The sequence below is a fragment of the Ceratotherium simum genome, chromosome 5 (genome assembly GCF_057802395.1).
Source record: "Ceratotherium simum simum isolate JZ-2026a chromosome 5, ASM5780239v1, whole genome shotgun sequence".
Classification (NCBI taxonomy): domain Eukaryota; kingdom Metazoa; phylum Chordata; class Mammalia; order Perissodactyla; family Rhinocerotidae; genus Ceratotherium; species Ceratotherium simum.
In genome coordinates this window covers 81,635,107-81,656,684 of record NC_141904.1, presented here as the reverse complement: position 1 = coordinate 81,656,684, position 21,578 = coordinate 81,635,107, and the positions used below count along the sequence as shown (strand labels likewise).

General features: G+C 45.1%; 1 long non-coding RNA gene across 1 annotated transcript; it reads left to right on the top strand.

Annotated features, from left to right (window-relative positions):
- Positions 1–5,920: 5,920 nt before the first annotated feature.
- Positions 5,921–21,355, top strand: LOC147917103 (uncharacterized). Its single transcript, XR_015552373.1, has 3 exons — positions 5,921–6,169; positions 6,633–6,770; positions 20,673–21,355. It is a non-coding gene; the product is annotated as an uncharacterized LOC147917103 (long non-coding RNA).
- The last annotated feature ends 223 nt before the right edge of the window (positions 21,356–21,578 follow it).

Sequence of the window (21,578 nt, the reverse complement as noted above, 5' to 3'; positions counted from 1 at the left end):
ACTAATCTACTTTCTGTTTCGTTATGTCCTTATTCTGTACATTTCATATCAATGGCATTGTGCAATATGTGGTCCTTTGTGTCTGGTTTCTTTCACTTCGCATAATGTTTTCAAAGATCATCCACGTTGTAGCATGTGTCAGTACTTCATTTCTTTTTATTGTTGAGTAATATTCCATCGTATGGATGTACCACATGTTGTTTATTCATTCACCAGCTGATGGATATTTGGGTTGTTTCTACTCATTTTGACTAATATGAATAAAGCTTCGATGAGCATTTGTGTACAAGTTTTTGTGTGAACATTTCTTTTTATTTCTCTTGGGTATATACCTAGGAATGGAATTTCTGGATCATATGATAAGTCTGTGTTTAATATTTTGAGGAACTGCCAAACTATTTTCCAAAGTGGCTGCACAACTTTCCCACCAGCAGCATATGAGGGTTCCAGTTTCTCCACATCCTTTCCAACATCTGTGAGTATCTGTCTTTTTCATTATAGCCATGCTAGTGGGTGTGAAGTGGTATCTCCTCGTGGTTTTCATTTGCATTTCCCTGATGACTAATGATGTTGAGCCTCTGTTCATGTGCTTATTGGCCATTTTTATTTCTTCTTTGGAAAAATGTCTATTCAGAATCTTTGACCATTTAAAATTTTGTTTTAAATTATTGAGTTGTAAGAGTTAATTGTAAAGTTTTTTAAATTTCAGTTTCTGAATGTGCATTGATAGGTTATAGAGATAGAATTGATTTTTACATATTGTATCCTGCAACCTTGCTAAACATGAGATTTTCTATATAGAGAATCACGTAATCTGCCAGTCAAGACAGTTTTATTTCTTCCTTTCCAATCTAGATTCCCTTCATCTTACTTACAAGTTCTCTATCAGATATAAGCTTTGCATCAGGTTGGGGATATTTGCTTCTATTCCTAGTTTGCTGAGAATTTTTTCTTTAAATCAGGAATGGACATTGAATTTTGTCAGATACTTTTTCTGCATCTATTTAGATGATCATATGTTTTTTCTTTTTTAGTTTATTAATATTGTGAATTGTGACTTTTGAATGTTAAAACAAAATGAAACAAAATAAAAGTGGGAGGAAACGCTCCCCTGCCTTCCTTAAGAGCTGGATAAAGTGCGACATTTCCCAGTCTCTCTGTAACTCCAGATGGGATGGCAGTTCTCTGCTGGTCTGTTTTTCTAGGTCGAGGAGGTCTGGGAGAGGGGATTGCAGGGAGTTTGTAATTGAGAAGGAGCATCTCCCTCAGCTGCTTCCTGCCAGTCTGAAGTGAGCAGTGAGCACTGGGTTGGGCAGGGGCCCAGGCTCCATCCATGGTACTGCGGTGCAGACCCTGCCCCCCCACGGCCCCTCACCAGCTGGTGCCATCTCCCTGCTCACTTCCAGGACAGCTATTCTCAGCTTCCCCAGACACCTCCCTGTTCCTGCCAGATGTGACAGCACAGCTTGTTCCTGCTGCACAGCCCTCCCACCTTCTGTATCTAAGTAGCCACGAGTGTTAGCCCTGAAAAGTAGAGGATGGCAGCAGGAGTTGGAGAGGATAGGACAGCCAACAGGCAAGTCCCATCAGAGAGGCAATGGACACCAGAGCATGTGCTGCACCTACAGTCTGGGATGGCGAGGGGCCTGAGAACCTGACATGAACCAGGGGTATCTAGCCCAGAAAAGAACGTTCTTTGGGGCACTGTTATCTTTGAGGGATAAAAGCTAGCATTCACTGGGCACTCAGCAAGTGCCAGGCACCATGCTACATTACATACTTTCTTCTTAAAATTCTCCTGGCTTCCATTTACAGAGAAGGAAGCTGAACCAGAGCTAGAGAGGAATCACCATTAGTCTACCACAGTACTCATTCCCACGGGCACGACCCACCAATGGATGCTAAAACGAGCGGCAAAGTGCTAAGGCACAGAGCAAGAAGTGGCAGGGCTAAGATCTGAACTTGGGTTTGTGTAACTCCAATTCCTGCGGTCTTAACCACCACATCTGGGGAGTTAGATTTTTTCTGGTGGTAAAATTTGGACCAATAGGTCAAAACTACAGGGAGATATATTTCAACTCAATATAAATAAATCTTTCTGTTTTCACTATTCAAAAATGGAATACGCAGGCAGCCTGGACAGGTAGTGAGTTCACCATCAAGGGTTGTAAAGAAACCGAGCATTTGGCAGGGACACTATAGAGGGGATCCATGTATTGAGTAGATAATGGGTAAACCCAGGATCACAGAGTGATCTCTTTGGGGTCACTTAAAAAATGTGTGGGTACAAGGAGGGAGGGAGGAAGGTGTCAGCCAGGGGAGAGTGCAGGATGTTGGAGCAGAATGCCAAGCTGTGATTGCTGAAACATTAGGACCAGAGTCAAGGATTCTTGGCACTGCCAAAGATGGCGGCCTGTGAAGCAGGTGACAGAGTTGTAGAGTGGGTGGGTGGGTTTGGGACCAAGATCCTGGGGACATAAAGTCTTGGGGTATCCCTCACAAAAGGCCTGCAGAGAAACCTCTGAAATTCCAACTCTAGAGCCTCATTCCCTTGGCTTCAGACGTTCATCTTTGTTAAGATGGGAGGCAGGTTGGACGGAGTCAACTTAGTGAAGTTAGAGCTACCTTTCCCACAGTTGCCTTCCCTGTGTGGTTCCAGTTAGGGTTGGTCCATGGGAGAAATTTACATGAGCTATGGAGGGTGAAGTGAAGGAGCAGTAATTCTCAAGCTCTGAAGGCCGGCTTGTGCATGTTGTGGACCTGCTGTCTCACCTCGTAGACAGGGGGCAGCTCCCAAGCCTGCAGCTCCCACCAGCTCTCCCATTAGACTTCTCCTAGCCTTGGGCTGCATGTGTGTGCAGCTCTGTGGAGAAGCACACCACCTTTTCTGGCATCATCGAGGTTGGAGGTGGGGAAAGATAGGCATGGGCTCCAGCTTGTTCCTATGGGTTCAGCCACAATTTGTCCTTCTGGGTTGCAGTTCAGCCACGTGGGTTCCCATTAGTGTTGACTCTCCCCTATTTCACGCCCAGCTTGCCTTCACGACCAGCAGCCTGGCTGACCTAGAATGCCTCCAGGCCCAGCACCGGAAACAAAGCTTTGCATAGCCTTCTTAACCAGCTCTCACAAGTGCATAAGGCCTAATCCCTTTGTCAGACTCCATACTCTATATCACCTGTCAGGGTTCTGCTGCTCTGACTGACCCCTTCCTTAAATTGCACCCACTTGCTTCCTCCACGCGCTGCCAACTCCTGAAGTTTCTACTCTACCCTTGCATCTTACAGACATTTATCAGTGGCCACCATTACCCAGAAGACCAAGTCCAGATCCCTAAGGATCTGGAAGCCCTCCATCCACTTACACCAAAGCCTGTGCTCCTCGCTGCTGTATACTAAACTGCTTTCCAGGAGGCTGGGATTGAATCTGGCTCTGCCTCTTATAACTATGAAGTCTTGGGCTAGTTAATTTCCACTGAACATCAGCTTCCATATCTATAAAATAGGCATTACAAAACCTTCCTCCAAGGCTAACATTATGCCACCATATCAGTTGTTTAATGCCTGTGTCTGCTTTGATTGGTTTGTGCCCATGCCCTGCTGGTTCTTAAGTGTTATGACTATCACCCTGTATTACTTTTCTATTGGTGCATAACAAATTACCACAAACTCAGAGACTTAACACCTATTTATTATTTCCCAGTTTCTGCAGGTCAGAAGTCTGGACACAGTGTAGCTGAGTTCTCTGCTCAGGGCCCATATCAAGGTGTTGGCTGGGGCTGCATTCTTATCTGGAGGTTGGAGTCCTCTTCCAAGCTCACTCAGGTCATTGGCATAATTCAGTTCCTTATGGCTGTAGGACTGAGGTCCCCGTTTTCTTGTTGGCTGTCAGCTGGAGGTTGCTCTCAGCTCATAAAGACCGTGTGGCCCTAGGTCCTAGCCATGTGGCCCTCTCGCAACATGGTGGCTTAGCTCTTCAATGTCAGCAGGAGAATTTTCAGTCTACTATAAGAGTCTTATAACATAACCTTCTCAAGGGAGCGATACCCCATCATATTTACAGGTCCTGACCACACTCAAGGGGAAGCGATTTTACAGAGCATGTACACCAGTGGGTGGGAATTTTGGGGGCCATCCTAGGACTCTGTCTACCACAAAGCCCATCTACCTCTCAGCACTGTGAGTTAAATAAAATATGGAAGTGCCTAGCACAAGGCCTGGCATGACACTGGTCTTTCATATTTATTCATTAAATTTCTCTCTCTGACTTGTTCATGATTACTTGAGGGCAAAGGATCCACCTTGATGTTTTCTCTTTATCTCCAGCACCCAACACATGGCAGGGCTAGGAAATGTGTTCCTCTGTAAAAGGAAAAGAAGACTACACTGGAGAGCAGGTTTGGGTGAGGCATAAGGGGCTCTGGGAGAGGCCAGGGAGCAGGGTAGGACCAGGCTCTGACATGAATGAGAAGAGATTGTGGGCATCAGGGACAAGCTTTGCCTGTATCATCTCTCTGAGGTCTCATGCCACTCCCACCCTGTGGGTGCTGCTGGCGCTAACAAATGAGCTGTTTATTCTGCCCCTACACGAGCATCTGTAGAGAATCCTGGAAGAGCTGCTCCAGAAGCAAGGTGGGGAGGGAAGGCACTGGGTGCCTGTCCAATTAGCTGGGTGACCTCTCTGGTGCAGAGGCTGTGTCCTCTCATTCTGCTCTTTCCCCAGAGGAGCCCAGTGGAACAGACCTGCAAATGCAGTTTAGAGATCCTGGCTGACGTGCTCTCTGGAATTCAGGGCTCCAGCTGTGACTACTCCAGCAAGAAGGTGCAATGCACCAGGGTAGAGGGAGGAAAACAACAGGGCAAGTGGGAGGAATTGGGGCGCCTGAATGAGCAGGTACAAGGGGAATCTGTACCCATGCCTTTGCTCATGCCCTTCCTCCAAAGTCCACTTGCCGGCCCACCTTCTCCCTGAGGCTTTCCCCCATCACCCCAAATGAGAGCAGCCAGCTCCTTCCGCCTTGTTTGTGGGCAGTAGGTTTCAGTAAAGGAGCACTGGACCAGGAGTCAGGATACCCCGGTCCCCCTTTGACAAGTAACCTACTATGTGAATGTGGGCATGTCAGTTACCTCCTCTGGGAATCAGGTTTTCCTACCTTTTAAATGAGGAGGCTGGAGCACACATTCTCTGCGGTCTCTGTCAGCTTTCCATTTGGAGCTGCTTCAATTCCAAAGGCCTTATTTTATTTTATTTTGGTATTTTGCTCTTGACCCTTCCCCTACTGGCCTTGAATTTAGGGTTCTGTGTGCCCCTAGTACTTCCACATGGGCTAAAAACACAGCTGGAGCCCACACCATAAACGCTTGCTGAATGAACACCATGCTTGTCACCACTGGATCCATTTTTAGGAGTGTGCCCTGAATTCCTAACTGAACTGTGAGCTTTTTGAAGTTTCACCCAGAGTTGGCTGCAAAAGGACCAGAGAGGGACTGGGGAAAAAAATTTCCCATACACCAACATCAAGAAAGGAAAAGACTGGCTATTCTTTGGCCATAGTTCCTTGCAATCCACTTGTTACCTCCAGCACCGTTATACACCCAGCCCGTGCTTCAGCAACCATGTTGCCAAAGTCAGCCAATCAGCAACAGCTTCACGCTAATGATCATGGCGCTAACAGTCAGCCAATCAGCAACAGTCTCCAGTGCCCATGTTGCTAAAAGTCAGCCAATCAGCAACAGCTTCACGCTAATGATCATGGCGCTAACAGTCAGCCAATCAGCAACAGTCTCCAGTGCCCATGTTGCTAAAAGTCAGCCAATCAGCAACAGCTTCACTCCAGCGACCACATTGCTAAACCTGAGGGTTCAGGATGTGTAATAGCTATGCTTTTGTAACCATATTTCTACAGCTAGAGATGAACCAATCCCTGAACACTCCCACTTCCTCGAGTCCGTGCGCCCCTGAGCTGCACGTTTCCCGGAACCCTCTACAACCAGCTCTTGCTTTGTTCGGTGTGTGCCTCACAAGTACGGCTCTCCCGTGCGAAGCAAACAGTTGGGCCTCTGGATTGCGATACCGAGTGGTGGCCTCTTCCTCTTCCTCCGGGGGCAGAGCGTCGGACGCAGGAAGAGCTGCTTGCCAGATAGAATGATGGCGCCATGAGGGCAGGTACCAGGTCAGCCTCCCTCACTGTTATATCTGCGTTCTGTGGAAAGCAATGACAAAAAGGAGTAACAGGTGTTGGGGCTTCTAAAAGAGAGTTGGGAGGCCATTAAGGAAGTGGGGCTATGCTGGTACACCACATCTACCCAGATGGAGTGTAACTTTTGAACTGTGCTTCACTGCTGTGATCTTGACCTTCCTTTGAGAAAAATGCTTACTCCCATAGATAACTTTTGCCTTAGAGATGGCCTTAGCAACCAATCACGTGTAGCCAAGAAGAGTTGTTGCCAGTGCTAATCACAAATCTTGCCAAAACAGCCTGTGTGATTTATCTCTTTTTGTCTTTATAAACTCTTGCCTTCTTTGTCTTCTCTGGGGCACATTTTGGGTTTCTGCCTGCGTGTGTGTCTCCCGAATTGCAATTCTAATTGACCAAATAAATATCTGCTGTTTAAATTGCAGTGATTCTTTCCTAGGTCAACACATCTTGGCATAGCCAGCAGGATCAAGAGCAGCTGACCCTGGACCCCAGTGCCGCCATGGATAGGTGGTGGGTACCTCCAAGAGACCTGTGTCCTCTGGTGTTTCCATCGGCAAGCCTTGGAGCTCCAGCAGTAAGTTCTCCTGGATCTGAACCTCCTATTTCTTTAGTTGACCAGATTTTATTTGAGTGGGCTAACTGGTTCTGTCTGAACTCCTTTGGAGGGGAGGATTCTGTCCTTGCCTTACCTAGGGAGGATTTGGGTTTAAGAACTTTTCTTGATGAATGCTATTGTAGCGCTAGTAGTTTTTCACTTTGTGTCCACATTCTCGTAAAATTCAAAAATTGGCTGTTCTTGATAATGAACGCAGACCTTTTAGCTTCTGCTGTCATCCAAATGAGGGTCCTCTGACTCTGAGATAAGAAATATTGCTCCTTCCCATCCCTTTCAGGGTATTTCTAGGGAACGAGAAACCTAGCAGAAGTGTTAGGACTCTGTCTGTGATGTGCAGTGGTCTCATTGGGCCTCCTAACCAAAGAACACATCCCATTCCTAAGTCAGGAGGAACTCCATAAGCTCATCCGGGAGGTACACATAAAGCACTGGTCAGCCTAGTTTCTTGGGCCACCTGACACTGCCAGGTGTCCAAGATTTTCTGAGACACGTAGGAGAGAGACCAACAGCCTATTGGTGGCACTTTGGGAAGTGATCCTCGCAAGCAGCACATACTCGACCCGAAACACATGCCCTCCTGCCGTGGTCACCCAAAAACAGCTGTCTCTAAATTATGGGGAACAGTTGTTCTAGAACAATCACAAATGATCAGCCTCCTTTGGGAACCCCAGCTGGATTTATGTTTAAAGAATATGGTCCCTCTTCTTGTAAATTTTTACCTTGATGGACCTGTATTACCTGGGATGACTTAAAACTTCATTGGCCAAGATGGGGAACCTTTGATATTCCAAAATTATTTACACGTGAAATTAGAAAAGGATTATAAAACTAGGCAAAATGAATGGGAAGCTTATTTTAAATGGTACCTAGAGGCTCCTAAGAGAAACGCTGAAAAAGTTGCTCCCCTTCAGGCAGTTACCTCAACACTTTATAAGCTAATTTGGATCTAAGAAACTTCTAGAACTAGAAAAATCGGCCAAAGCTTCACAAACTCCTCCTCCTCAACTCCTTGCTTTCTTCTGCTCCACCTTCTTTGACTCCTCCTCCCTGGGGGAACTCCCTGTTCACCCCCAGGACCCTGAGCCTCCCTCAGACCCCCCAGGACCCCAAGTCCCTCTTGACCCTCCTGTTCATCCTGCTCCATTTAAAATTAAACCTTGGGAAACAGGAGCTACTCAAACCTCCTTTACCCCTGGTCAAAAGCTGAATTACAAGCCATAGTTAGGGAATTTCCCAAGGCTGATGAAGATCCCCACAAATTTGCTGAAGAATTTAACATGGTGATTCAAACATAGGAACCTGATTTCTCTGATATGTACCAACTAATTACAATGCTGGTTGGCGAAGGTCAGGCCAGAAACTGGACACAACTGGCCAAATGGGCTAACCCCCTAGAGGATTTTCACAAGCGAAGGGCCACTGATAGAACCAATGCACTTAAATTAGCGAAAAGACTCTATGAGACTATTCCTAAAGCTTTCCTGAAGTCTGTAGATTGGAAAAAATTAAGCAGTGCATCTAAATATCTGATGAATTTGTTCTCGACTACTCCAACAGACTAGAGACTTTTTTTTTTTTTGAAAATTCTGGTCTTTCTGCCATCCACCTGGCTACTTATACCACATTTAACTCCACCTTTGTTGATGGATTGGATGAAGAACTGTCGCTATTAATAAAACGAACCTCTCCAAATTGGCAAACTATGCAAACTCCTGATCTAGTTAATCTGGATAATCAGCTAGTGGGAACTATCCAGAAAAGTAATAAAAAAAAGGCTGCACAGAATATGAGCCAACTTCAGCATTTAACCACTAATTAACATAAACTCCTTTTCCAACGTCCTAATTCTGTGCCAAGGGGTTTATGTTATTACTTGTAAAAAGCCGGGACATTTTAAAAATGATTGCTTAAAATTAAAAAGATTGACTCAAGGAAGAGATAACCATCCCTCTTTGATTTCGTCACAAGCGTCTAGAAACTCCTTTCATCCATCTTCACAATATGGGTGCTCTGAGGGCCCACAAGGTATTCTTCCCCTCCTCCAAGCTAATACCCTATGACAGGTGAAATTGATTTCACCATCAGGGGAGAGGTTACCAAGGCCCTTGGTGACACAGGAGCCACCTATTTCGTCTGAAACCCCACCAGCCTCTCTTGTCCCCTCCCTCAGAGTACTCAAACTATACAAATAGTTGGGGTTTCTTTCTTTTTTTTTTTTTCTGAGGACGATCAGCCCTGTGCTAACATCTGCCAATCCTCCTCTTTTTTTTTTTTGCTGAGGAAGACTGGCCGTGGTCTAACACCCATGCCCGTCTTCCTCTACTTTCTATGGGACGCCACCACAGCATGGCTTGCCAAGAGGTGCATCGATGCGCGCCCGGGATCCGAACTGGCGAACTCTGGGCCGCCGTAGCGGAGCGTGCGCACTTAAGTGCTTGCGCCGCCGGCCGGCCCTTGGTTGGGGTTTCTAATCACCCTATGACAGTCTGTAAGTCCCTTCCATTCTGTTCCAACCAGGGCCCATTCAGGGGCATCCTCCTTTCCTTGGAATTTCTTCAGCTCCCATCCACCCACTAGGGGGAGATTTTCTTGAGGCACGTCAGGCGCACATTTCTTTCTCTCAAAAGGGGGAAATATTTTAAATCTTGAACCCCCAAATGTAGGTCCTCAAGAAGATCCCGACATCTCAATATCTATCCCCATCCTTTCCCTACAGACGCATAATTCAGAACCTCTCCTAGACACTGCCCCTGAATCCCTTTGGTCAAAGAGTTCCACTGATGGTGGTGCATACATTCTGCACCGCCCATTAAAATCCAAATAGCTGGAAGGAAACCCCCACCTAACATGAAACAATACCCCTTGAACCCTGAGGCAATCCAAAGCATAAAACCCATAATTGAAGACTGTTTACAGAAGGATTGGTTATCCCTTATACTAGCCCATGTAACGCTCCTATCCTTCCTGTTCAAAAACCCCGTGGGAGGGGATGGAGATTTGTTCAAGACCTCACGGCAGTAAATAATATTGTTGTTGCCTGACATCCTGTAGTGCCTTATCCACACACTCTGCTCTCAGCTGTCCCTCCTAACAGCCAAACCTTCACTGTCATAGACCTTTGCAGCATCTTTAGCATCCTGTTGACCCTGAAAGCCAGTTGGTGTTCACCATCACTTGGGAAAAACAATATACCTGGACTGTTATGCCACAGGGATACAAGAACGCCCTACCTATTTTTCTCAGATTTTAAAGGCTAACATTTCAGACTTAAATTTTCCCAAGGCTCCTCTTTATTACAATATGCAGATGATCTCCCTCCTCGCTCCCCTTCCAAGGAGGCATCTGTTGAAGATAGCCTTCATCTCTTCAAGGCATTGGCCAAAAGGGGACATGAGGTATCTAAAGAAAAACTACAATTCTGTCTGCCTCAAATTAAATACTTCAGACACCTCATTTCAACACAAGAGTGACTTCTTGACCCTGACAGGATTCAGGGAATCTTGTCCTTTCTATGCCCCCAATGAAATGTCGGCTACGAAGGTTCTTAGGACTAGCTGAATATTGCAGAAACTAGATATCTAACTTGTCAGCCCTAGCACAACAACTATATTCCCTCCTTAAAACTAATCAACCTGAGACCCTCACATGGACCAAAGAAGGCCAGAAAGCCCTTCCCAAAATTAAACAAAGCCTCCTAGATCCTCCTGCATTAGGACACCCCAATTATGGTTTACCATCCTTTCTCTTTGTACATGAAAGAGAAGGAAATGATCTTGGGGTTTTAACCCAATGACATGGAGACCAACATAGGCCTACAAGATATTATAGTCAGCAACTAGATCCAGTAGCCAAAGGCCTACCTCCATGCGTAAGAGTCATAGCTGAAATGGCAAAATTACTAGCAAGCATAGAAGTAATCATGGGTTCTCCACTTACTATATAAGTTCCCCATTCAGTAGAAGCCCTTCTTACTTCCCTTCATACTCAACATCTATTCTCTAGCAGACTAACCTATGAAATTCTACTGCTGTCACCACTCAATGTTACTATTGCCTGCTGTCATTCTCTAAAGCACACCACTCTACTCCCCCTGCCTTCTGATGAAATGCCTCATGCATTTCTCTGATGGACCACCTTCTGGTTCCTGGGCTGGACTTAAAGGAAACTCCACTGGACAACGCAGATCTGATCTGGTTTACCAACAGCTCTCATCTTATAAATTTTTTTTAAATTTTATTTATTTAGTTTTCCCCCAAAGCCCCAGTAGATAGTTGTATGTCATAGTTGCACATTCTTCTAGTTGCCAACAGCTCTTATCTTAAAGATGAAACAGGAACATACTGAGTCAGTTATGATATTGTCTCCCTAACGCAGGCTGCTGAAGCTGCGCCATTACCAATGGCCACTTCAGCCCAACAGGCCAAACTAATGGTATTTACTAGAGCCTGTCTTTTGGCTACAGGTAAAGCTGCTAATATTTATATAGACAGCTGCTATGCCTTCAGAGTAGCTCATGATTTTGGCATGCTTTAGAAACAAAAAAGATTTCTTACCTCTTCAGGGCAAAAGATTAAAAGTGGCACACATGTTTTAGAACTTTTAGACGCTATTCAAAGGCCTAAATCCTTAGCTATTATAAAGACTCCTGGACATTCCATGACAGATATGGAGAAATCTATTTGGCTGATGTAGCTACTAAATAGGCGGCCCTCCAAAAGGAAAAACCAGTCTTAGAACTCTCCTTATCACCCCCACTCAAAGCAGCTACAGGAGACCTTAAAGGTACTCTTCAGGAGGCCAAAAATTGGCCTCTGAACGAGAGAAAAATTATTAGACTGGACAAGGCTGCCAATTTAACACCAAAACCAACCTTTGATATGGCCCTAATGACCAACCGGTCCTTTCTGACTGCCTGTAGGAACAAATCCTCGGTTATAAACGTGATTTGACTCGTTGGAGTTCAGATAAAATGATACTTTAGGGAGAGCAATACTATTGGAAACCTTCACCTGAAGTAGCTTCTTATATCTGTAATAAATGTCAAATTTGTCCTAGACATAATCCCGAAAACCTACTCATAGTTCTGTGGGACATTTTCCCTTGCCATCTGGACCCTTGTACCATTTCAAGGGTACAAATATGTTTTAGTAGTGGTTTGTATGTTTTCCCATGGGGTTGAAGCTTTCCCATGTCATAGAGCTATGGCCTCAGCAGTAGGAAAGATATTGTTGGAAAAAATTATTCCAAACTGGGGAATACCCTGGGAACTTCACAGAGACCAAGGGACCCATTTTACTGGACAAATATTACAATCTATTTGTCATGTTTGGCCAGTAATACATTTTCACTGTGCCTGTCATCCTCAATCATCTGGCCTTGTGGAATGAACCAATGTTATAAAAACCCAATTGGCAAAATTTATGCAATCTTTCCATCTGCCATGGCCAAAAGCTCTCCCACTAGTAGTGTTAAATCTCAGATCCACTGCTTTTGGGAAACATAAACTTTCACCTTTTGAAATTATTACTGGGAGACTGATGAGACTGGATCAGGGGGCCTAGGAGCCGAGTCTACTCAAAGGTGACATAATGACCTATTGTAAGGCTTAATCCAAGCCCTCCAAAAAAACAAAAGACTGGGACTGGCCCCATGGCATAGTGGTTAAGTTCTGTGCTCTCCGCTTTGGCGGCCTGGGTTCGCGGGTTCGGATCCCAGGTGTGGACCTATACTACTCGTCAGCTATGCTGTTGTGACAACCCACATATAAAGTGGAGGAAGATTGGCACAGACGTTAGCTCAGGGCTAATCTTCCTCAAGCAAAAAAAGAGGAAGATTGGCAACAGATGTTAGCTCAGGAAGAAAAAAATAACACACACACACACACAAAACCAACCAATCAAACAAACAAACAAACAAAAAGGAGGACTGGTAGAACAATCTTTTCACAGTGCACCCCTGGGAGACGAAGACATTGAACACTACAGTCTACAACCTGGAGATTGCAGTTTATTGGAAAAGTCTCCTCCATAAGGACTCCCTCAAGCCTCATTGGAAGGGACCATATCAGATTTGGTTAACTAATCCCTGTGCTGCAAAGTTAAAAGGCATTGACTCATGGATTCATCTTTGTCATTTATAAAAGGCTCCCACGTCTAGTACCCCTGACTGGACTTCTCAACCCGTTGGTGATCTTAAATTAACGTTATTAAAACTTGCCCCAAAATGACAGTCACTGGAACAGGAAGCAGACAACATCTGATGTAGACTGTAAATCCCAAGACCCAGGACCAGGCCTGTATTTCTAATCTCATTCCTTTCCGCCTCAACAGCCAGTGCACTAAACACCGCCCTTGTTATCCTCCTAATACCCCTGTTTGTAAACGTTGTTTCTTGAGAACACCGCCTGTTTTTGAATCTGAAGATACAGTCAACAAATATCAGGCATCCTCCTGACCCTTATGTCTCCCCTATCTAAACCCTTGTAATGCACAAGTCATATGCCTACTTTATAACTGCTTACAATAATCATACTCCTGGGTATACTAGCAATCCTAATCCTTTTACGTAACACGGGTCACCTTCCTTGTGTTTTAAATTGCCTTTTAAATTATTCTTTAACTTCAGTTCTTATTTTCACCTCCTCTAAAGTTCATATAAAATAGACTAAAACTTAATCGTAAGGGTTTTAATTCTAATAACCCTTTCATAATCACCATCTAAAGTCGTTTAATTAGGGCCGGCCCCATGGTTTAGCGGTTAAGTGCGCGCGCTCTGCTGCTGGCGGCCCGGGTTCGGATCCCTGGCGCGCACCAACGCACTGCTTCTCCGGCCATGCTGAGGCCGTGTCCCACATACAGCAACTAGAAGGATGTGCAGCTATGACATACAACTATCTACTGGGGCTTTGGGGGGAAAAAATAAATAAAAATCTAAATAAAGTCGTTTGATTAGATTACCCATTAATTGGCAACAAAATGTCTGGGATCTGGATGGGAGCTGCCTTAATGGTGCTTATTACAGTAAGCTGCAGCCCACCTTGCACCGCCTTACCTCATCCTTTGTTCTGACTCTACAGAAACTTGCTGAGTGCCAGCCTTACCAGTTGTTGGATATGTGGGAGGCAAACCACACCCATGGTATTCCTGAACTGGTAGCAGAGCCTCTATCCTTAGAAGGTTGGAGGAATCTAACCAGGAAAGATGTAGGGTTTTTCTGTGGCACTTTTGAAACCACCTATTGGCTGTCCTGGAAAACAAGCCTCAGATATTACCTCACTTACTTGGGTACCTCCAGCTCACCGTCGTGTCTCTCTCACCTGAATTTGGATACTCATCAATATTTTTTCCTCATGTATTGAAAATATAAATGGTACTGGGAAAACTCTAGGTTATTTACCAGTTAATATCTGTAATTTCACCCTTCTCTATGGTTTCACTGACCATGAATTCACACCTTGCTGGGGTTCACAAAACCATTATGACGTTATATCCCTTGATGTATCTCTATCATGGGGACACTAAAACAATGCAACTGGCACTTGGGGAGCTGCCATACTCCCTTTGACTGCACTCATTGGGATATAGATCAAAAATCAGGAGAATGGTGGAAATTAAATAAAAACTATGATAGCCTTAATGACCCTCTTGACCCCCTACAAAACTCACCTGGCCAAAATTAATCTCTTTTTTTGCTCCAAACTTATAGAAACCTTTGTTGTTCCTATAATCGTTCTCACAACACTGCTAGATCTGACTACCATGTTCTCTGAGAGAATGATTACATTTCTGACAATGAAATTCCATCTTTTGAACCTAACAAGAGAGGCTGGGCACATGGACCTACTTATGCCATATCTCTCAAAAACACCGGATACTTTTTTCTGTGTGGCTCCAGTATTTTTTCCACTCTCCCCATCTCTTGGAAGGGATGATGTGGAATAGTAGCAGTCACCCCAGATGCTGCCATTAGAAAAAATTCTTCCTTCTACTGCTCGTATCCCAAACCTTGGCTCATTCTCATGTCAACTCAAGAGAGCCAAAAGAAACTATGACTTTCAGGGACTTCCTATATACAACCCAATTGTAGATAAGACAGGATCGGGATGTGCCTTTGGTAGAGCATTGTTTCCCACTTATGGGGTAATTGACCTTGAAAAAGCCATCTGTAACCTCTCCCTCGTGATGGCTTCAGCCTTCAATGCCACCAAACAAGCTATTGAATATCAACAGGGCCAAATAGACAGTCTGGCAGAAGTTGTTCTTCAAAATCAAAGGGCTCTTGACATCCTAACGGTCAACAAGGGGGTACTTGCGCACTCCTGGGAGAAGAATGTTGCTTTTACATAAATGAGTCTGGTCACATAAAACAAAAACTGAAGATCATAAAAGATAATATAAATCTCCTCAATGATGTAGGTCATGCAACTGGCCTCCTAGACCACTCTGACCTGTTTGGTTGGTTACCCTCTGGGCTTGGAGCTATTTTGATATCAGGGTTCCAAGCCTTACTAATGATTATTGTTCTGATTTGTTCAATCTTTACCTTTAAACTGCTAATGGTTTGCATTTCATGATGTTGCATCTCTGTCTCCACTGCTAGAGTGATGTTTGCTCAACAATGTGAGATGATTGACCAATCTTGCAACTCCAAACACAAAGGACTTGATACTTTTTTCAGATAAAGACTATTCCTAAGACTCATTTCTTGATCTCCCCCTTCTTGCTCAGAGGCCTTTAACTGGGTTTACTCTTACTGATGATTGAGCATCTTGCTTTCCCCTCTACGTGGGACATGATTTGCCAAGAATGAGCCTTCCTGGCAACGAAGGAAATATCAATACTCATGTATACATTATCAAACTGTTGTTCTGTGGTGCTTTCTGCCAAAGGATCTTGATCAAGAGGGAAAATGTGCACAGCAATAACAAAAGGGAGTAACATATGTTGGGGCTTCTAAAATAGAGGTAGGAGGCGATTAAGGAAGTGGGGCTATTGCACATACACCATGTTTCTACCCAGATGGGGTGTAATTTTTGAACTGTGCCCAACTGTTGTGATCTTGACCTTCCTTTAAGAAAAATGCTTACTCCCATGGATAAGAACGTTTTGCCTTAGAGATGGCCTTAGCAACCAATCTCTTGTAGCCAAGAAGTAACAATCGTTGCCAGCACAGATTGCAAGTCTTGCAAAACAACCTATGTGATTTATCTCTTTTTGTCTTGATAAATCCTTGCCTTCTTTGTCTTCTCTGGAACACATTTTGGGTTTCTGCCTGAATGTGTGTCTCCCGAATTGCAATTCTCATTGCCCAAATAAATATCTGCTGTTTAAATTGCAGTGATTCTTTCCCTGGTGGACAGTTCCTAGCAGAGTCCCTGGCTCAGGGTAGGTGCTCAATGAATAGTTCTGGAATTATTGATTGTTCTTTGGGCCTTTGATGCGTGCTGGGGCTGAGGCAGGGGATAAGGTCCCGAAGTGCTGCAGTGTTAGGTAGGAAATTGCCAGTCGGAAGAAATGCTTTCTTCCTGGGAGAGCAGCATGTGCTAGACTTCAGGGCGCTGGGCCAGGACATGAGGAGAAGGCTCTGAGCATTTGGGCGGTGGTGAGTAGCCCCTCTATTCCTGCCACCTGGAATGTTCCCCGTCCATCTTCCCCGTCTCTGCCCATCACACAAACCCTTCAAGGCCTTGTCCTGTCTGCACAGAGGACTGGATGAGGTTACAGAAGACAAGCCAATCAAACATGTTGGCTGGAAGGGACCTTGACACTGGCTGGTAGAATCAGGGTCCCCGAGATATTCTGATAGCTGAAACTCTGGGCTGATGCAGCGTTATCAAATCAGAAAAGATCAGTGGAGAATCACTTCAGCTTTCTGGGCCTCATGTCCTCCCCTGTAAAGTGAGGAGACTGGTCTAAGAAAACACAGATGCCCACACTCTGTCCCCAGAGATCCTGAATTGATCTGTGTTTGGGCCTGTGAGATGAACATGATTCAGTTGGTGTTGAAAACCACTGAAATAAGTTGATATCTGAGAGCAGTTCCACCTCTGACATCTGTGACCTTTATACTCACCATCGGTGTTTTTGGTACAGGACAGAGGTGCAGTATGTGGAGACACATCTTAGAGGTTAATATTTTTTGTGGTAATAGGAGTCACGGCTCCCATTTATTGAGCTCATATTCTATGCTCGGTCCTTTGAATGGATTCTCTTTTAATTACATTGTCGCAACAACCCTATGAGATATCGTGATTGCCATTTTAGAGATGAGGGAACTAAAGCTCAGAGAGGTGATTTGACCTGCTCCAGGTCACCCAGCAAACTAATCAGCGGCTGAGCTGGGATTTGAACCTACCTCTGTCTGACTTCAAAGCCGGTGCTGTTTCCCAACCGGTAAGTTCAACATAAGTGTTCATTTAGGTAGTTGCTTGGCCAATTATTACCATTTTGGGTTACTTTAGCATCTAACTAGGGAGGGGGAGGTCCCCCTCTTTCCTGCTTTGGCTACACACCATCACTACAGTATCGGGTTCTGCTCTCTTATGTTTGGAGGACACTGACAAGCTAGAGTGATTTTTTTTTAAATTGAAGTGTAGTTGACATGCAATATTATGTTAGTTTCAGGTGTACAGCATTGAGAAGCTAGCGTGCTTTTGGATGAGTGAGGCCAGCTAGGCAGCTGAGAGGATCCCCACTGTCATGTGGAGAACCTTGAAGGAGTTATGGGCCTTAGCTTCAGAAGCAGAGATGGGAGATAGGAGACCTGTCTTTAATTGCATCGTGGGCTGTTGTGTGCAAGAAGGGAGAGGAATTCCGGAGCAAAGGGTCTGGCAATCCTGAAGACTGGTAGGACAGCTCTCACCAAATAGGAGTGAATGGTAAGCTGTTTTGAACTTAGTTTTAAAGATGAAGTCAGTGCTAAGGAATTGGCCCCTTTCCTGCATGCTCTGAGGTATTTGCTGTGGGGTGACACTGGCCCTTTCTGGGCTGGAGACCAGGGGCTGCCCAGTGTGGCCCGTGTGACTCCATCTGCTGCTCAGTAACATCGCAAGGATGCAGATGCTGTCCATAGTGCTTGAAACTAGCAGGCACGTGGAGGGTACAGCCTCTTGCCCAGCTTGGCACGCATTTCATGTTTCCTTAGACTGTGTTAACTAGGAGCATAGGCGTTGGCCTTGAGTACCAGGATGTAGTTGTGCTAGATGAATACTGGGATTTCAGCTGCTTGATGCAGCTCTGGTGGTTTCAGGTGAACAAACACAGAGCCCCAGGTGGACAGCTGGACACCGTGGGCATGGAGACATGAACCAGGCATAGTGTCTGTGCCCTGGAAGCTCACGGTCTAGTTTGGGGAAAACAGAAGACACATAACTGACTAAAAGAGGAGACTGACAATGGGGAGTATGAGGATAGTAATGTGGGACGCAGGAGAGGAAGGCGTTCCCGGCAAGCTCCACAGAAGCCTTTTCAGGAAGAGAATTTCTGATGCCTGGATGGACTGGAAGACAGGCCTGTGAAAAAGAGACTGTAGGAGAGGTCGGGGGGGGTGATTTTCAGTTGTAGGGAAGGGGGACGTGTCAAGAGCATGGGCCACCTAAGTATGGCAATGCCTTTATTCGTACTCCACATATTCCCCTCCCCGTTTCTAATAGAATTCTGCTTCCATTTGGTGCATCCACCCTTCACACAGCCTGCCCTTCACTACGTTAGGCTGTCTCATTTCCCTTGCCGGTAATTGGTTCAGGCACAAGCACTTGGTGCATTTATGATCAAGGAGATGTGAGAGGAAGTGTTGTAGGGACTTCCGGGACAGATTTCCTTACTGTCAAAAGGAGACAGACACAGGAATGGAAAGTCTTCTTTTCTTCTGGAGGTTATTGTGTCCGGATGTAATGCTGCACTGGGGGCCACCATCTCGCTACCATGAAGAGAGTGAGTCCAAGGGCAAAGCCCAGGCTAAAGATGGCGGAATAGGATGATGGAGAGAATCCACATCCTTCATGATGTCATTGGGCAGCTATGTTTGCTCACCCAGCTCTGGACTTCTTATGTTAAATTACGTATGTCTTTATGTTGGCATTTTGAGATGGGGTTGTCTATTACATGTGGCTGAGAGCATCCTACCTGAAACAAAGAAGAGAAGGACAGAGGGCACTCCGAGAGATGTCACACACGCAGCACACATCCAGGGCTTTCCCCAGTGTGGATTTCCCTCTGAAGAATGGATTATTATTGCCAGTGCAAGCCAACCATCTTCTTCTGCCTTTCAAGCCTTTCCTAAGCCTGGCTCCAGAAGGGGGCAATCAACTGGGGACCTCTCCATTTTAGACAAATCCCTTTTTATTCTAAGACCAGCTGGAGTTGTCCAGGAGATTATTAACTATCACTTAATATATATATAAAAATATGCTGCTGCTCACCCTGAGGTCTTGTTATATAGAGTTGCCCGAGTGAGAACCAACACCTACAAGCAGTGTCTGTTCTTGAGACTTTGGATTCTGTGTTGGCTTTTGAAACCCCTGCTTGACTCTCACACTGCGTGGCACACAGGCCTCAGTGTTAGTTGCTCTGGAAGATAAGTACATATCTTTTCCGATTCTGGGGCCTTCAAGAGGGAATTTTGGGTGGACCAAGTAGCCGCTGTTTAATGTCAGGCTGCCCACCCAAAACATACCCTTCACGTGTAGTTTAAATCCACTGAGGTTTTTTTTTTAATGTGCTGTGGTTAAAACAAAAGACAAACTTAATTTTATTTAGAGAGATGCCCAGATGCTCAGAATTTCACCTTGAGAAATCATTTCAGCCACCACAGCAGCTGGCTCTCAGAAGAATCTCTCGAGCCCTGACCCAGGCTAGAATAGTCACGCACTCTGCTTGCATTTCAATATCTCAAGGACTAGTCACATTATTACAATTATTAACTAACTTTTTTTTAATGTTACAGGATGTTTAGAAAGTTGTAAAATGAAGTCAATCTTAATCCCTCCGTCTAACGCATCAGTGAATTAATTTCATCCTGGCACGTGATCTTCCAGCGTTGTCTACATACAAACATATTTGTATGCTGCAAACCTAGTACACATACATTTTTGTCTCCTGATTGTTTCATCTTATTAAATTATAAGATTTTGCCTCCGCCACCACATCTTTTTTATAATCATTTAAACGGTTGCATAAGAGGATCAGCAAGTAGTGGAATAATTTAACTTTGTAAGAAACGCTGGTGGTAGTTTAGGGACCTGTTGTTCCTCCGCCTCCTCCTCTTTGGCTTTGTTGTCCATCTCTGCCCCAGGGACCAGGATCCAGTAATGAGTGAGCCCATCCCCAGCTCCAGGGGCAAATCCTGATTGGTCTGAGTCAATCGTGGTGCCCCCATTTCCCTTGCCAGAGATTGGTCTAGGCATCTGCGTGTGTTGCTATTCTTCGAAGGGACGTGTGGGGATGCCTGCTGGGGGGCTTCTGGGAAAAGCTTTCATGCTCATAAAAAGAAGCACCCAGGAAGAGATGTCCCTTCCTTCCACTGGGTGTCGTTTTATCTGTAGGTGATGCCTATGAATGTAGCAGGAAACATATCCCAACTGAGTCAACCTTTGTCTCCCATTGGTAAACGTTAACGCCATTTTAGGGTGCAAACCTGAAGCCTATTATTAGGAGACAGAGTCTATTATTAGAGCCTATAATTACCTATTATTAGGCATTTGGGGTGTTCAGACCTGGGACTGTTTCCAGGATGGTAGGATTTCTCACCTTGGCAAACGTCCTCCCCAGACTGAGGCACTTCCCAGGGTCTTATGGTGAATGTCCTGCTCCTCACTGATGTGAAAAGATGGGGACTAAACATTTCTTCCATGTCATTTTTTAGGACCAATCTTTGGGCAGTTTGAGCTGAGGAGTGATGACGTCATGTTTCTTATTCCCAAGCCTCACACTGGGATTGACAAAAGCAGGAACCGATGAGGATGTAGGAATCTGGAGCATCTGGAGAGAGGTCGCAGGCCCTTCTTCTTGGACTGAGAGACTCTGCAGGGACGTGTAGCACCAAACAGAAGCAGCCCTGTGGGTGAATTGTTGGTGTCAGCTCCTCTCGTTCCCTCCAGCTGGAAGATAAGCTCTCAGCCCTGGTGAAGGAAGTATAAGGATTTACTTGTTTAGCAAAACAATCTAGGTCAAGTCATTTCAAACCTTTTTTTTTTTTTTAAACAAAATCTTTTCTTTCAATGGACACTTAGAGCTGATTATGTAAAACAGGTAACCATGGGGTGCTCTGGGTTGATGGTAGTTTGGGGGATAGTGTGTCCTACCCGTTCAACCCCATCCCCTCCTTGGAGGCCCTTAGGGATCTTGGTGTAAGCCACAGGGCTTTGAAGAACACAGCTTGAAACCCACGAATTAAACTGACTCTGGCTAGATGGTGTACATAATGTCTCGTGTATGTACCGTACCTGGTGTGAACTGAGCTCTGTTCAGGTTCCCGACCCTAAGGAATCTCCCTGGCCAACTACCTATTAGATACCTGGAATTCCATCTCCTGGGAGCTTTGGAGGTTTTTGGTCTTTCTAGAATGCTCCATAGAAATGCAGATGTTCTCGGGAAGGGTACAATAAGTCCATGACCCATTCCCAGTCACAATCACTCATTAATTTATTCAACTAATATTTATTGAGCATCTGCTAAGTGCCAGGTACTGTTCTATGTACCAGGGATGCAATTCTGAACGGACAGACAAAAGCCCTGCCCTCTTGGAGCCTGTGCTCCAGTGTGGGGGAGG